This window comes from Eumetopias jubatus, unplaced genomic scaffold (genome assembly GCF_037043125.1).
Source record: "Eumetopias jubatus isolate StellerSeaLion01/CBP00866 unplaced genomic scaffold, mEumJub1_p1.0 scaffold_4, whole genome shotgun sequence".
Taxonomy (NCBI): Eukaryota; Metazoa; Chordata; class Mammalia; order Carnivora; family Otariidae; genus Eumetopias; species Eumetopias jubatus.
Window position 1 is genome coordinate 58933876 of NW_028274810.1, and position 12516 is coordinate 58946391.

General features: G+C 42.6%; 1 protein-coding gene across 10 annotated transcripts in view; it reads right to left on the reverse strand.

The window, feature by feature from the left end:
- FGGY (FGGY carbohydrate kinase domain containing) overlaps window positions 1–12516 on the reverse strand; it is a 418161-nt gene that overhangs the window by 75759 nt on the left and 329886 nt on the right. The window lies entirely within an intron of this gene.

Consider the following 12516-nt stretch of genomic DNA (forward strand, 5'->3'; position numbering starts at 1 on the left):
GCTGGTGAAGCAAGAGGTCAGATCCCCAGACGGAAAATCAATCTCCAGGAGTCGCTGGATAGAATTTCTAATTCACCAGTGCCATGACACGCAGTCTGTTTCCAGCCAAGGAAGATGAGGCCCAGAGGCTTTAGCTTCCCCAACCCACTGTACACAATCAAGCTAAGCTGAACCCCCCTCTGCTAGCAACACACAGCATCCAACCATCATGCAGGCACAGAGGGCCCGTCGTGAGCGCCCTTGAACATACCTTTCTTAATGACCTGGATCTTCCATTTTGAAGTAATTTTATTATTGTATTTTTAAGTAATAGTATTAATTACTTTAATGTATTAGGGTTATTTCCTTTGAAAAAATATAGTCCATTGTTGCTTATGTTCTACAGAGCCTCTCCAAGGCTGCCATGCTTACCATGGGGAAAGACAGGGAGTGATGGGGTAAGCAGGAGCCGTGGTTCACCTTCTGTCTTTTTTATATATCAGCCTCCCAAATGTCCAACTGCTTTACATTTTTTGAAAACTAGACCTGATTCTTTCAGTCTAAATAGGAGGAATCAGAGGCCCAAAGAGGTAGACCTGTTGCCCCGGCTCACACATTGGGCTGTTCTGTAACTGAACCACTCAGGATGGGGGAGCTTATTTTTGAAACATGAGGGTAACTGAGAATCATAAGAAGCAGTCTGGAGTGAGTGTTGGTGTGAAGAGGGAAAGCTGTTTCAGCTATAATCTAGGTGGTCTTGGATCGGATTTTATCTGTTAAAGACTTTAAATCCAAGTCTATCCACAAAGGCACCACAGCTTTAAGCGGCTGGCTTTCTGTGTAACCAGCCAAGTCTCTATAAAACTTCACCTCCAGTTCAGTACAACATACATTTATCCAGCACCTACTACTGGCTAAAGATGAGGAAGACGTGGCCCCTTACTTGGAAGCTCCCGCTCAAACGGGGTAAGGGGACACTGAAACATCTAAGGGCGGCATCAGAGGTAAGCACAGGGGGATAGAGAAGGGTAGAGGCGAACCTTACCAAGGAGTTTCCCAAAGCAACTTTACAGAGATGGGTTTCAGTATTATCCCAGTGAGCAGACTCTAGGGTCAGAACATCCAGGTTGGGTTCACAGCTCACCAGCCTTGTGACCTTGGGAAAGTACTTAACCTCTTTGTAATTCAGCCCTCCTAGAATGCAAAGCACGACTCATGTCAGGACCTCATGGGACTCTAATGAGTTAATATACAAAAAGGATAGGGACAGGGGCCAGTGCATACTACATGAATCATTTTGAGAAGCCCCCTGAAGACAGGGGTCCCAGCTCCCCACCACACCACACCACAGTATGCTGGACCCACTACTGCCGGCTGTTTCCTAGTAAGTCTAAGCACTTGCTTGAACCTCCACTTCAGGGTTGTCTATGAATTTCTCCTCTGGCGTCTGCAGTGGTTAGTCAGCTTACTGAGATGAAGACAACTGCTATAATCCAATTACCCAAACCGTCTGGTCTGCCAGGATCCTTCCTCATCAGAGATGCTGACAGGTGAAACTGACACGGCCAACTTGGTAGGAATTTCACTCTGACCAACTCCATCCAACACACAGGCTCGTCCGGCACAGGTGTCAGTTGACAGGGAGGGTGGTGGGGAGGGGAGAGGGGTAGATTCTGAGCTGATGCGAGGTGCATTTTGTTTGATTCCCACAGCCCAGTGGCATTGTCTCAAAAGGTGCCTTCTCCATCCTGAAATCCTCAAACATGGTATGTTCCAAACGCCCTATACACAGACAGATGTGCTCTAGTGAAATGGGACAGTTTCTAGGGGGCATTTGAAGAGCGTTCCCCTTCTATTTCAGGGACTCTTCAAAACTGGAGATAAGTAATAAAGCTTTGTTATTACTCCCAGGCTAAATTAATGTATAGGCTATTTTTCTTAAGCAGGAAGCAGTGTTATCACCTAGGAAGCACTAATGTTGATTTTTTTTTTTTAAATGAGACTATTAGCCTACAATTTTTTTTTGTTTTTAACAAGAGAGTCAAGGGATGTTGGGCAGAGGATTCTCCCAAGACTCCTGATCAAATTCCTAATTGATCTGTTTATAGTTAACAATCCCCACCTCCAAACAACTGAGTCATTACACACAGCCTTCTCTCTTGCTGCTCTGACCTGGGGCTCTTCCCAGGGGTTGAGCTGATCTTCCTTCCATCCGTGTTTATTCCTTTGCTCTCATCAGTACCTCCAGAAAAGTCCTCTTCCTGCTGTTCCTCTGCTCCCTGGTGGTTAACATTTCCACTTCAAGGCCCACTTCTTATCCCAAACCATGCTTCTCTTTCTTTCCTCCTTCTGGCTGTTAGTTATTAGAGAGTAGATGATGTACTGACATGCTCTGGCTTTAGGTTGCTTCATTTTTATTTATCTAGCCTATCAGCCACTTGAAGGTGGCTTTTCCTTTTTTTAAAAAAAGTTTTTAATGTATTTTTTGTTTGTAAAAAATGCTTGGCCCTATACCACATAATCCAGCATTCTGATATCACCTGTAGAAAGAGTGTGTGCTTGGGGACAGAAAAACCTGCATTCAATTTCCAGTTTGAATATTAACACCCAGTAGAATCTGGGTGAGTTCTTTCAGTTTTGTGAGTCTGTTTACTCATTTGTAAAAATGGACACAATACTTTCCAGATATTGTGAGAATTAGGTAAGAACAGTTAAATATTGGCCCATAAGGAAATTTTTACAAGAAGACCACAGCAATCTGAGTCACGCATGCGGCTTCCTTACTATCTGCTTTGAACCAAGAAGAAAGCTTGGAAAACTCTGAGGAGCAGATACAATTCTCTAATAAACCAACAGGCTCTGAGACATATAAACTTAAGTTCAATTCATTAATATCTGTGTGACTTGGCAAATCATTTGCCCTCTCTGAGCTTCCATTTCCTTGTTCGTGGGGGTGTGAATAATCACATACCTAACACAGTGACTCACTTAGAATGGTGAATGGTCCTGAGCTCTGGCTCAAACAAGAGTAGCACTAGACTGGGCATTACCCTGAACTGTGCCTGACTCTGACTTGTAACCAAGTCTTGTCTCCTTGGAGAGGCGGTAAGCTACGTGATGCTGTTGGCCTCAAAGCCTAACTTAGAGTTGGGTTATTCAAAGTCAGGTATTCAGTAAAGATGCTTAGGTCAGTTCCCTGTCTTTTGGGCATCACTTAGTGAAAGTGAACTGCTCTCCATGGTAACCAGCCCTCCTTCTCCAGGTAGCCTAGTTCATTCCAATAGGGAGAGAAGAGCAGAAGTGAACTTCCTGTAAGGACTGACTTCTCTTTTCATAATTAAAAAGCAGCCATAGCAGAGTCCAGGCAGGAGAACCGAAATGACTCAAGGTCTTTCAACACAAAGAATTTAATACAAGAAATTGGTTTCATAGGTGACTGAAGAAAACAAAAAGCCAAGAAGATAATGTTGCCACAACTCAAGAGATCAGCGACAGCAGAAAGCTGCCACCCCTTTTGGGGATCAGGGGGATGATGGGAGGCTGTGGGGTGGCTAGAGCCAAGAGCTGGGGATGCCAGGCTGGAGCTGAAACCAAAGAAGGGCTGAGTGGCCAGAAGCGGAGGATGAAAGGAAGAGGCTGGGAGCTGGAATCACACGGGAGCTGGAGCAGCTGCTTTTCTAGTAAAGGGACAGTTGACCTAACGACTCCCCTCTTCCTGACCATCCGTCTTCCACCGGTATCCCCCACTGGCCAAATCTACCCAGGCACCAGCTGCAAGGGAGCCTGGGAAATGTAATACAGAGCAGAGTGTGGCCAGGGAATGGGGGAAAGGGAGAATAAAGCTGTCTGAGGGCAAATCGGCAAATGACCAGCCCAGCCATCTTTGAGTAACACATCCAAAGCAATGGCACAGTGTGTGATCTAGACAGTCAGCTAATAATAGGATTGACATAGATAGCACTATAATTTTGTCCGACTCGCACTGAAAGTTTATTCATACCAGTAACTGCACTAAATACTTTATATATATCATGTCATTGAATCTTCACAACAAACTTACAAAGTAAGCACTCTTAATAGTCTTATTTTCATAAATGAGGAAACCAGCTTAGAGTGGAGAAGGGGCTGACCGAAGGTAGGGCTGTAACATTTGAACACAGGATTGAAACATAGATTTAGGGGATACTAGAGTCAGTGCTCTTAATTCTGGTTCTAGCTATTACTTCTAACATGAATCATAGTGCTAACAGAAAAAGGGAGGGTACCGGATAAGCGGAAACTTCTCATAATTACTGGGAGGAGATTCTGAAGACCTACATTTCTAGGGCTGAAAGCCTAGAATGCTGTGAGCATTAAATGTGCCCTTAAAAAAAAGTAGAGATTAAAAAAAAAAGCATCACTTAATGCAGTTTATGTAAGTCCATGGTGTTCCCTCATGAAGGCAACAGGGTATTTTTGCTAAGAGGATGCCAAGTTCAGTGGCCTCTGCAGGCTTGCTGTTTACTGATATTTGATATGCTTCAACATCTGTTGCCCTTCTCGATTGATGGATGCTTCATTTCAGCACTTCCCCGATGCCAGGCTGGTGAAAAGCTTTGGTACTGAGGTCCCCTAAGACACTCCTGGGTCACCGATACAGCTTTGCTTATAAAGCTGGCTGAAGGCAGGAGTATTCAGGGAGGAGAGGTGAAGGGCCATGCCATCCATCGACCATGCTGCATGTTCTCAGCTGCACCCCTGGGTCAAGCGACACCTTCAGAAAGTTATAAACCCCAGCGATCCTTTACTTGAAGTCAAGTTTCAATATCATGCTCTGGGCTCTTCACAAACTAGTATATAATGAATTCTTCTGCTGCTTCTGTGAAAGTTCCATGGAAGGATTTTTTAGGTTGGTTTTTAAAGCAATAGCAATTTTAGGATTTTGTACCAGGGAAAATGTAGTCTCTTTTGGTGAACTGGTATACTTTATTGAGTCCGTGGATACCACAGGACTTGACACATTTCCCAGTTTCGTCTTGGCTGCCTGGAAGCTCAGGGTAATTCCCTTATTTATGGGTCAGAGACCTAAAGGCCACTCCGTCCCATAAATCTGTTTGGTTTGGCACTCACCAATCCAGGGTTAAAATAATTTGAATTTCAATGTCCTCAGACAGAGTATACACTCTACAACTTGGCAAAGAATAAAATCATTTTGCCCTTTGTTGGTATCTCCCCATGTTTATATGGATGACCTGTCACCTGAAGGCATATGAATTTGAGGATCCCCCTAGTCTAAGTGGTTGGTATATTCTCTTCTTTCTGCATAGTTTCTGATTTGTGAGTTTTATTTTGCTTAGTTTTATTCTACTTATTCAGATATTATAAGCTTCCTCAAATCCTTTACGGAAATAGAGTATAAATGATAAATAAACAAATTGTTTTCTTCACTAAGCAGAACTTCCAAAATCAGAGCAAGCAGCTGCATTCTTACTGCATCCAATGGCTGGTCATTCCTCTGGTCTGCCCCACCTGCTAAAGCGTTACCATGGCTAAACAGTTATCATACTAAGATGTGCTCAGCACATCTTGCGCTTTCCCTCAAGCACAAGAAAGAGACAATTTTTTCCTTACTTGTGAGTGAGGGGCCTGGACATAATCATGCGGCGCCTGTTCTATCTCTGGCACATGTTATGTAAATCTAGATCTAGGTGCCCTCCGAAGCACTGGGCTGCGGCGGGGGGGGTGGGGGGGGTGGGCTGGGTGTACCGTAAGACCGCCTGAGTTGAAACCTTCATTCTACACTAGCCAACGATGTGACCCTAAGCCAGTGTGTTGATGTCTTGATGCCTCAATTTCCTGCTATATTTATAAAGGGGGATGATACCGCCTACTTCACAGGTTTGTTACGAGGATGAAATTAATAATTAGTGTTTTCCTGTGCGCCAGGCAACTTTGCAGTAACTCAGTGCGTCAGTTAACATGAAAGTGAGGCTCAGAGAAATTAAGCAGCTTGCCCAGCCGGGTTAGTTCACACAGCTAGCAGGCCGAGAAGAAGCCACACCCTGGAGTGTAGCAAATCACTCAGAGGGCTACTTTTTCTTGTCTGCCCCATTATTTCCTCTCATCTGGTCCACAATGGATTCAGCTCACTTACCCTCTTCCACCCCCGATCCCTGGCAGGCAGCGAACAGAACACCACACAACTGATGCTCCAGCAATTACTAGTATTTATTGTGTTGAGCTGAAAAGGAGAGAGATTTGTGTAGGACTGAAGCACAGGTTCCTTTCTCTGCTTTCTAGAAGCCCCTCCACTGCAAAGGTTAAGAGCAGACCCGGGGTCATATGGGCCCCTCCCCTAAGTTCCAGCTCCACCACTAGCTAATCCTCCATGGGGGCCCAGTTCAAATGTTGCCTTTTAAGGACTTCCCCAGCCCTCAAGACAGTGGAAGACACTCTTGTTGGTGGTCCATCATCCCATTGTATAGCTACTGTAGTTTAAACAAATAATAGCCAACATTAACTGAACACTATTTCACCTTACATGTTCTAACGTGTTTACTTCTTACAACACGAATTGTGAGATGATATACCTATGATGCAGATATTATGGTTATCTTCTACAGATGAAGGATCTGAGGCACAGATAAATTAAGGAACTCACCCAAAGTAAGTGGCAGAGCCATGATCTGAGCCCAAGCAAGGCCCCAAGGTCTTTGCCATTCACTTAGTATAGACTTTTTCATAATGGTATCTGTCTATGTCCATTTCCTCCCCACTAGATTGGAACCATGAGGGTACTGAGAGACATATCATTCGTCTTTGTCATATGGCCATCTAGGACCGTACTTGTTGCCTGCTGCTGAACCCTGGCTCAAAGAATTAAACAGGGATGTGGCGCCTGGGTGGCTTAGTCAGTTGGGCGTCTGCCTTTGGCTCAGGTCATGAACCCAGGGTCCTGGGACAGAGCCCTGCATCGGGCTCCCTGCTAATCGAGGAGTCTGCTTCTCCCTCTCCCTCTACCCCCCCAACCCCGGTGGCTCATTCTCTCTATCTCAAATAAATAAATACAATCTTAAAAAAAAAAAGAAACAGGGAGTCTCATCACCTACTTGAATCAAGGCCCACATGCATGCCTTTTCCCCATCTAGTCCGTTGGCATCTGTCAGCTGAGCTCGCAGAGCCCACCCGAACTCCAGCAGTAGAAGAGAGCAGAAAATGCATCCTGACATTACAGGAAGGACTGGAGTAAAAGGTACATTAATAGGGGCAAAAACAAGCCAGTGGAGTGATTAATTCGGCCTCCCCTTCAATATTATGTTTACACAAGTTGATTATATAGCACTTAATTACTAATTTGCCCTACTTAAACCAAGAGTGCTTTTAATTTTTAATGAGCTAAGGGAAGGAGATGCCTTTACTTAGTAAGGAGAGCTATTTTATTTCCTTCTCTTGTTTTGCCCAGCCAATTAATAACATTTCTAAGGAAATGCATCCCTCTCATGAATTCTTTCTCCCCATCATCTTCTCGACCTCCCAGGTTTAAAAAGAAATGGAAACAGACAACAGCCACTTAGAAACAAACCGACTTCACCTTCTGATCTGGCTGGCTGGGTCGGGAAAGGCCTTGTGAAATGTAGAAACATGGGACCTATAAATGGTACCATCTGATTCTTTGGGCATTGGGTGCATCTATTCCCAGAAACCATGACTTGGTTGTTACGGACAACAGAGAACACAGCCATGGGTGTCCAAACAAGGCAAGCCCCCTATAATCCTGCATTATTTCCTGGGTGTGAGCATCAGGTAATTTTAAGAACAGCCCTGGGACAGTCTCGACATAAGAAGAGTAAAGAGATTGGCATTAGATCTGGACTTGACTGACAGCTTTGCCACTTGCTAGCTGTCAGACCACCGGCACGTGACTTAAACTTCCTGAGACTCAGTTTTCTATCTGTAAAGAACATAACTTGCAAGAATTAAGTATCATCTAAAGTGCCTTAGCACAGTACCCCACTCAGAAGATGTGCAGGGCAGTATTAGTTATTTTTTTTTTTAGCAGAGGTAAGGTAGGAAATTGAAAGCAGGAATCAAGGAGCACCTTTTGAGGACCCTACGATGTCTGTCCTTGTCTGCTATGGAGTCTCCATCAGTGGCATTCGAATAGCCCGGCCATAATGCCAGAAGGAGCTTGCCCCAGAATGTGGATACACTGACTCTTTCATCGAGAACATTTTAGTATGAGTGTTCTGATGCAAGTCCCTTATCTCATCACAAATCAGTAACAAACCTTTCACAGATTGGCCTCTGGTCCAGAGACCAACCTAATAGCCCAGCCTCGATGACTGTGTTGGTCATTTGCATGTGCTCCCAGAGAACCCCTCCCCACCCTTCTCCGGGCCTTGCCAGGCTCACTTGTACCAACTATATCAACGAGTTCCCTCTGACTCTGAGTCCAGCCAATGGGGAACCCAGCCGTAAATCAGAAAGTGGGAGGAAAAGGAGGTCAGTAACTCAGCTCTTTCCTTCCAGAGTCACTGACAAGCAGGCTGACTCAACAGTCTCCACACAGGCCTCTGTTCTGGGGTTCCAGCAACTGTGCTCTTCACCTCTTAAGGTCCAACTGTTACAAACCCCAGGGTACCACATCCTCCCTCGTGACTTCTCCATGCCCTGGTCTACAGTCCTGTAAACAGTCCCTCTACTAAATTCTCTAAAATTATCCTAATTTGAGAGTGTGCTCTGTGGAGGTGTGGACTAACACAGTGACATTTTAAGGTACATCCAAATTCTAGTTGTCTATTTTTTAAACAACTAGTTTTTTAATTTTAATTTTTTTTAAGATTTTATTTATTTGAGAGGGAGAGAGCCTGAGAGAAGCAGACACCCCAGTGAGCAGGGAGCCCGATGCAGGGCTTGATCCCGGGATTCTGAGATCATGCGTGGCCTGAGCTGAAGGCAGACGCTTAACGGAGTGAGCCACTCAGGCGCCCTGTCAACAACTAGTTTTTTAAACTGGTACTAGTTTTTTAAACAATAGCAATCACAATCAGCCCCAGAAGAATCCATTTCCATTTGTGACAAAGCTGAATAACCCTTAGCTTTGAAATCCTAAGCTAAGCCTTGGATTCTGGCTCGATCCCTTTCTAGCCATTGGCTTTGGTAAGTCATTTCCCCTCTGCTGCCTCATTTGTAAAATTATTCTAACAGGATAGGAAATGTCCTCATATATGACTTTTAACGTGGTATCAAATTTCTAAATGTTCAAATTTCTTGGATATGCATATTATGAAAGATATGCCACTCAACTTTCTGAACACAAGGTCTTTTATGGCTCACCGTAGAGTGCCAGATACCTCCAATAAACAAGTGCAATTTTTTTTTTTTTAATCCACTCAACTTTCTGAACACAAGGTCCTTTCCTATGGTTCACTGCAGAGTCCCAGATACCTCCGATAAACAAGCGCAAGGTTTTTTTTTTTAATTTTTGAATATTTCTTGATCACTTGCCTCAATGCTGCAACCAAACCTCTTTCACTGACTTCAATACAACCTCTGTACATCCCATGACTTGGAATCAAACTTTGTCCAACATCATGTGGTATGTAGATATGTATACACATGTGTATGTATGTGAGTATTGTGTCTCATCTATTAGGGTCTTTTCCCCAATTATGGAAAATTCCTGACTTAACTAAAGGTCTTGTCTTTCCTGGTCTCCTATTTGGGTCCATAGCCCAATTTATTGTACTGAACATTAAACTTATAGAGCATGGGTCTGCTCTTCATAAGTTATCACAGTGTGATGGAAAAAAAAAATTATAGACAACCTCTTCATTTCCAGTTTATTCCAAAAGGGAATTTTATTATGAATGATCATTACAATGGGAAGTCAATTACTTGCAAGCATTTATTTCCATAGAAAGATCTTATATATCTTTTCAGACTTGAACCAGTATGAAATGTTGTCTTGAACAAAACAAGTTAAAAGTTTGGTAAACTCTATTTTAGAAATACAGTTCTGTAATCCTTCTGAGTTTCTAAAGGGCTCAGGAGAGGTCTGGCCATTGTTTGCTCTTATAAAAAGTCCAATTCTTAAGTTCCTAACTAAAAAAAGGGGAGGGACATATTTGGGGGGAAAAAATGTTAGCTTAAATCTTTGTGTTAATGACAATAGTATAAAATGTGTCTCTTGATTAAAGCTCTGAATCAAAGTGCTTTTCTGTATCTACCTCTATAAAAAGTAAACGGGTGGATTATGATTAAAAGCAAAATAAATAATAAAATAAAATAAAACAAAACAATACTGGTGGGCATGGGATGAAGTCTTCTCCAGGCAAAGGAATCAGAAAATTTCCAAACCAAAGAGGGCATACTTCTTATTTTTATTTCTATACTTGATACCCAAACAGTGATGACAAATGTGTGCTGCTGAGAATTTCTATGAACCATGCCACCCAGTGAAGGTCAGCTGCACTGCCATGTTGTAATCTATGCTTTTCCTGGGCAAAGTGTATATATTTACTGGGATATGGTTTGATGGAATAAAAAGAACATCGACTTTGTTAGGAGTACGGCTTGATTATGTCTCCGTGTTTCAGAGTCTCATGTGCACACTAGGGACTATTACACAACCACTCATTGCCACAGAGATTGTATGAATGGTAAGGGATGGAAAATGACAGGCCCTCTTCCTAGATCACCCTGTAAGGAGCAGGAGAGTCAAATGTTATATATCATCTATTGAAATAATTGCCTAAAAATAGAATTCTAACTTTGAGCTAATGTTTTGACTTTTATATCCATGATTCCATTCTGCAAAGTAGATTGGAACAGGAGATTTACGATTAATCAGAACCTGAATGTGTTGCCCCCCCTTTTTTTGGGGGGGGAGAGGGAGCGATTCTTGAAAAGATAAGAATGTACTGTTAACCAGGTGTGGCAATAAGTATAATGAATGTTAGGGCCAGCATCACATTCTTAATTTAATCCTTCTTTAAACTACTAATTCTCATTCCAGGATTTTCTGTTGACTTTCTATGAGGCATTGACATATGGGACAGGACACTCAGAAAATTCAACCAGAAATCTGAATCTATTTAATTAGAAACCAGAGTCTCCTATCTCCAGAAAGACATGCTTAAGCAGCAAAGGGCAAAAGGCTACTAAAGAAAGTTGATAATATCAGGACCATATGTGAAATGAATAGGATTATAAAGGGCCTGAGGAAGAAAGCTAGATGGAACTAAAATGCACAACAACAGACTCCTCGTACACCAGAAATGGGAGCCCTGGATTTTCATCCACCGTTGGGGGGAGGATAAGATATTAATACGTACATATCCGAATTCTAAAAGTTGGGAAACTTTTTGGCCAAACAATTATATTTGCCTAATTTATTTTATGGAAATAACTTAGGGTATCTGCAAAAATTCAGCTACGGAGATGTCAGCTGCAGCACTTTTAAAACTAAAAAAAAATATTTACATTGTAAATATTCAAAACGAGGGGACTGGTGAAATAAGCACTGATATATTCCATGGGATATACAATTATGCAATCCATAAAAATGACAAATAAGAATGTTTACTACATATTTTTGGGTGGGAGGACAAACTACAGAACATGATGCATTGTATTTTTGAAATTTATAAAAGTGTAAAGCAGTTTCAAAGTATGTATAAAAATACTAAAGGTATAGAAACTAGAAGCTTCCATACTGGCGATTTTAGGGTAGTAAGATCAGTGTGTTTGGATTTTTCTTTCAGCTTCACTGAATTTTCTTATTTTTTTCCCATTGAACATGACTAATGACTTGTAGCCCAGGAAAAGGAAAAAAAGAAAAAAAGCAAATCAAGATGGAATGTGCCAAGAAATGGGACGGTTTCCAATTTCTGAACATCCATGATCTGTCAGTCTCTCCAAACCTCCAGCAACTAAAATCACAATCATCAGCTTTACTTTGCAGAATGTAAAACGGGCAAGTAGCTGGTGACAGAAAGCCAAATGAATCTCAAACTCACAGAGAGCAGAATCCCACAGAATAAAACAGAATGAAGACGTACTGCGTCATATATGAAATCACAGGCTTTGAAGCACAGAATAGGTGATGAATATAACTGGCTCTGAAGGAAGTAAACTTTTTGAAAAAAAGAATAGAAGGAGAAGCTTCAGCAAAGCAATGAGGATGTTTGCAAGGCCTGACCTCGAGGGCAGAGCACTGTGGTTAGTGCGGATGATTTCTCTTGTGGGCGCACATCACAGAAAGGGTGAGTAATCACAGCTCTCAACAGGCCACTTACACATACTGGTCTGCAAGACACAGGAGTCTGTCTGAGACGTGACAAGGAAAGCTGATGGTGGGAACACGTGGAGTCAATGGCTTACAGAAGCGGCAACCGTCACACCGTGGGAGGAAGAAAGATTTTGATTAATTGGTTGATTGCAAGGGCTTATTTTCTTTATACTGGTACGCGCCTTACATTGATTGGGGAATTCTCCTTCATCTCTTGTCACAGTCCCCTTTTGCTAACTTTTGCTTCAGAGGCTTCTTCTGCTGCT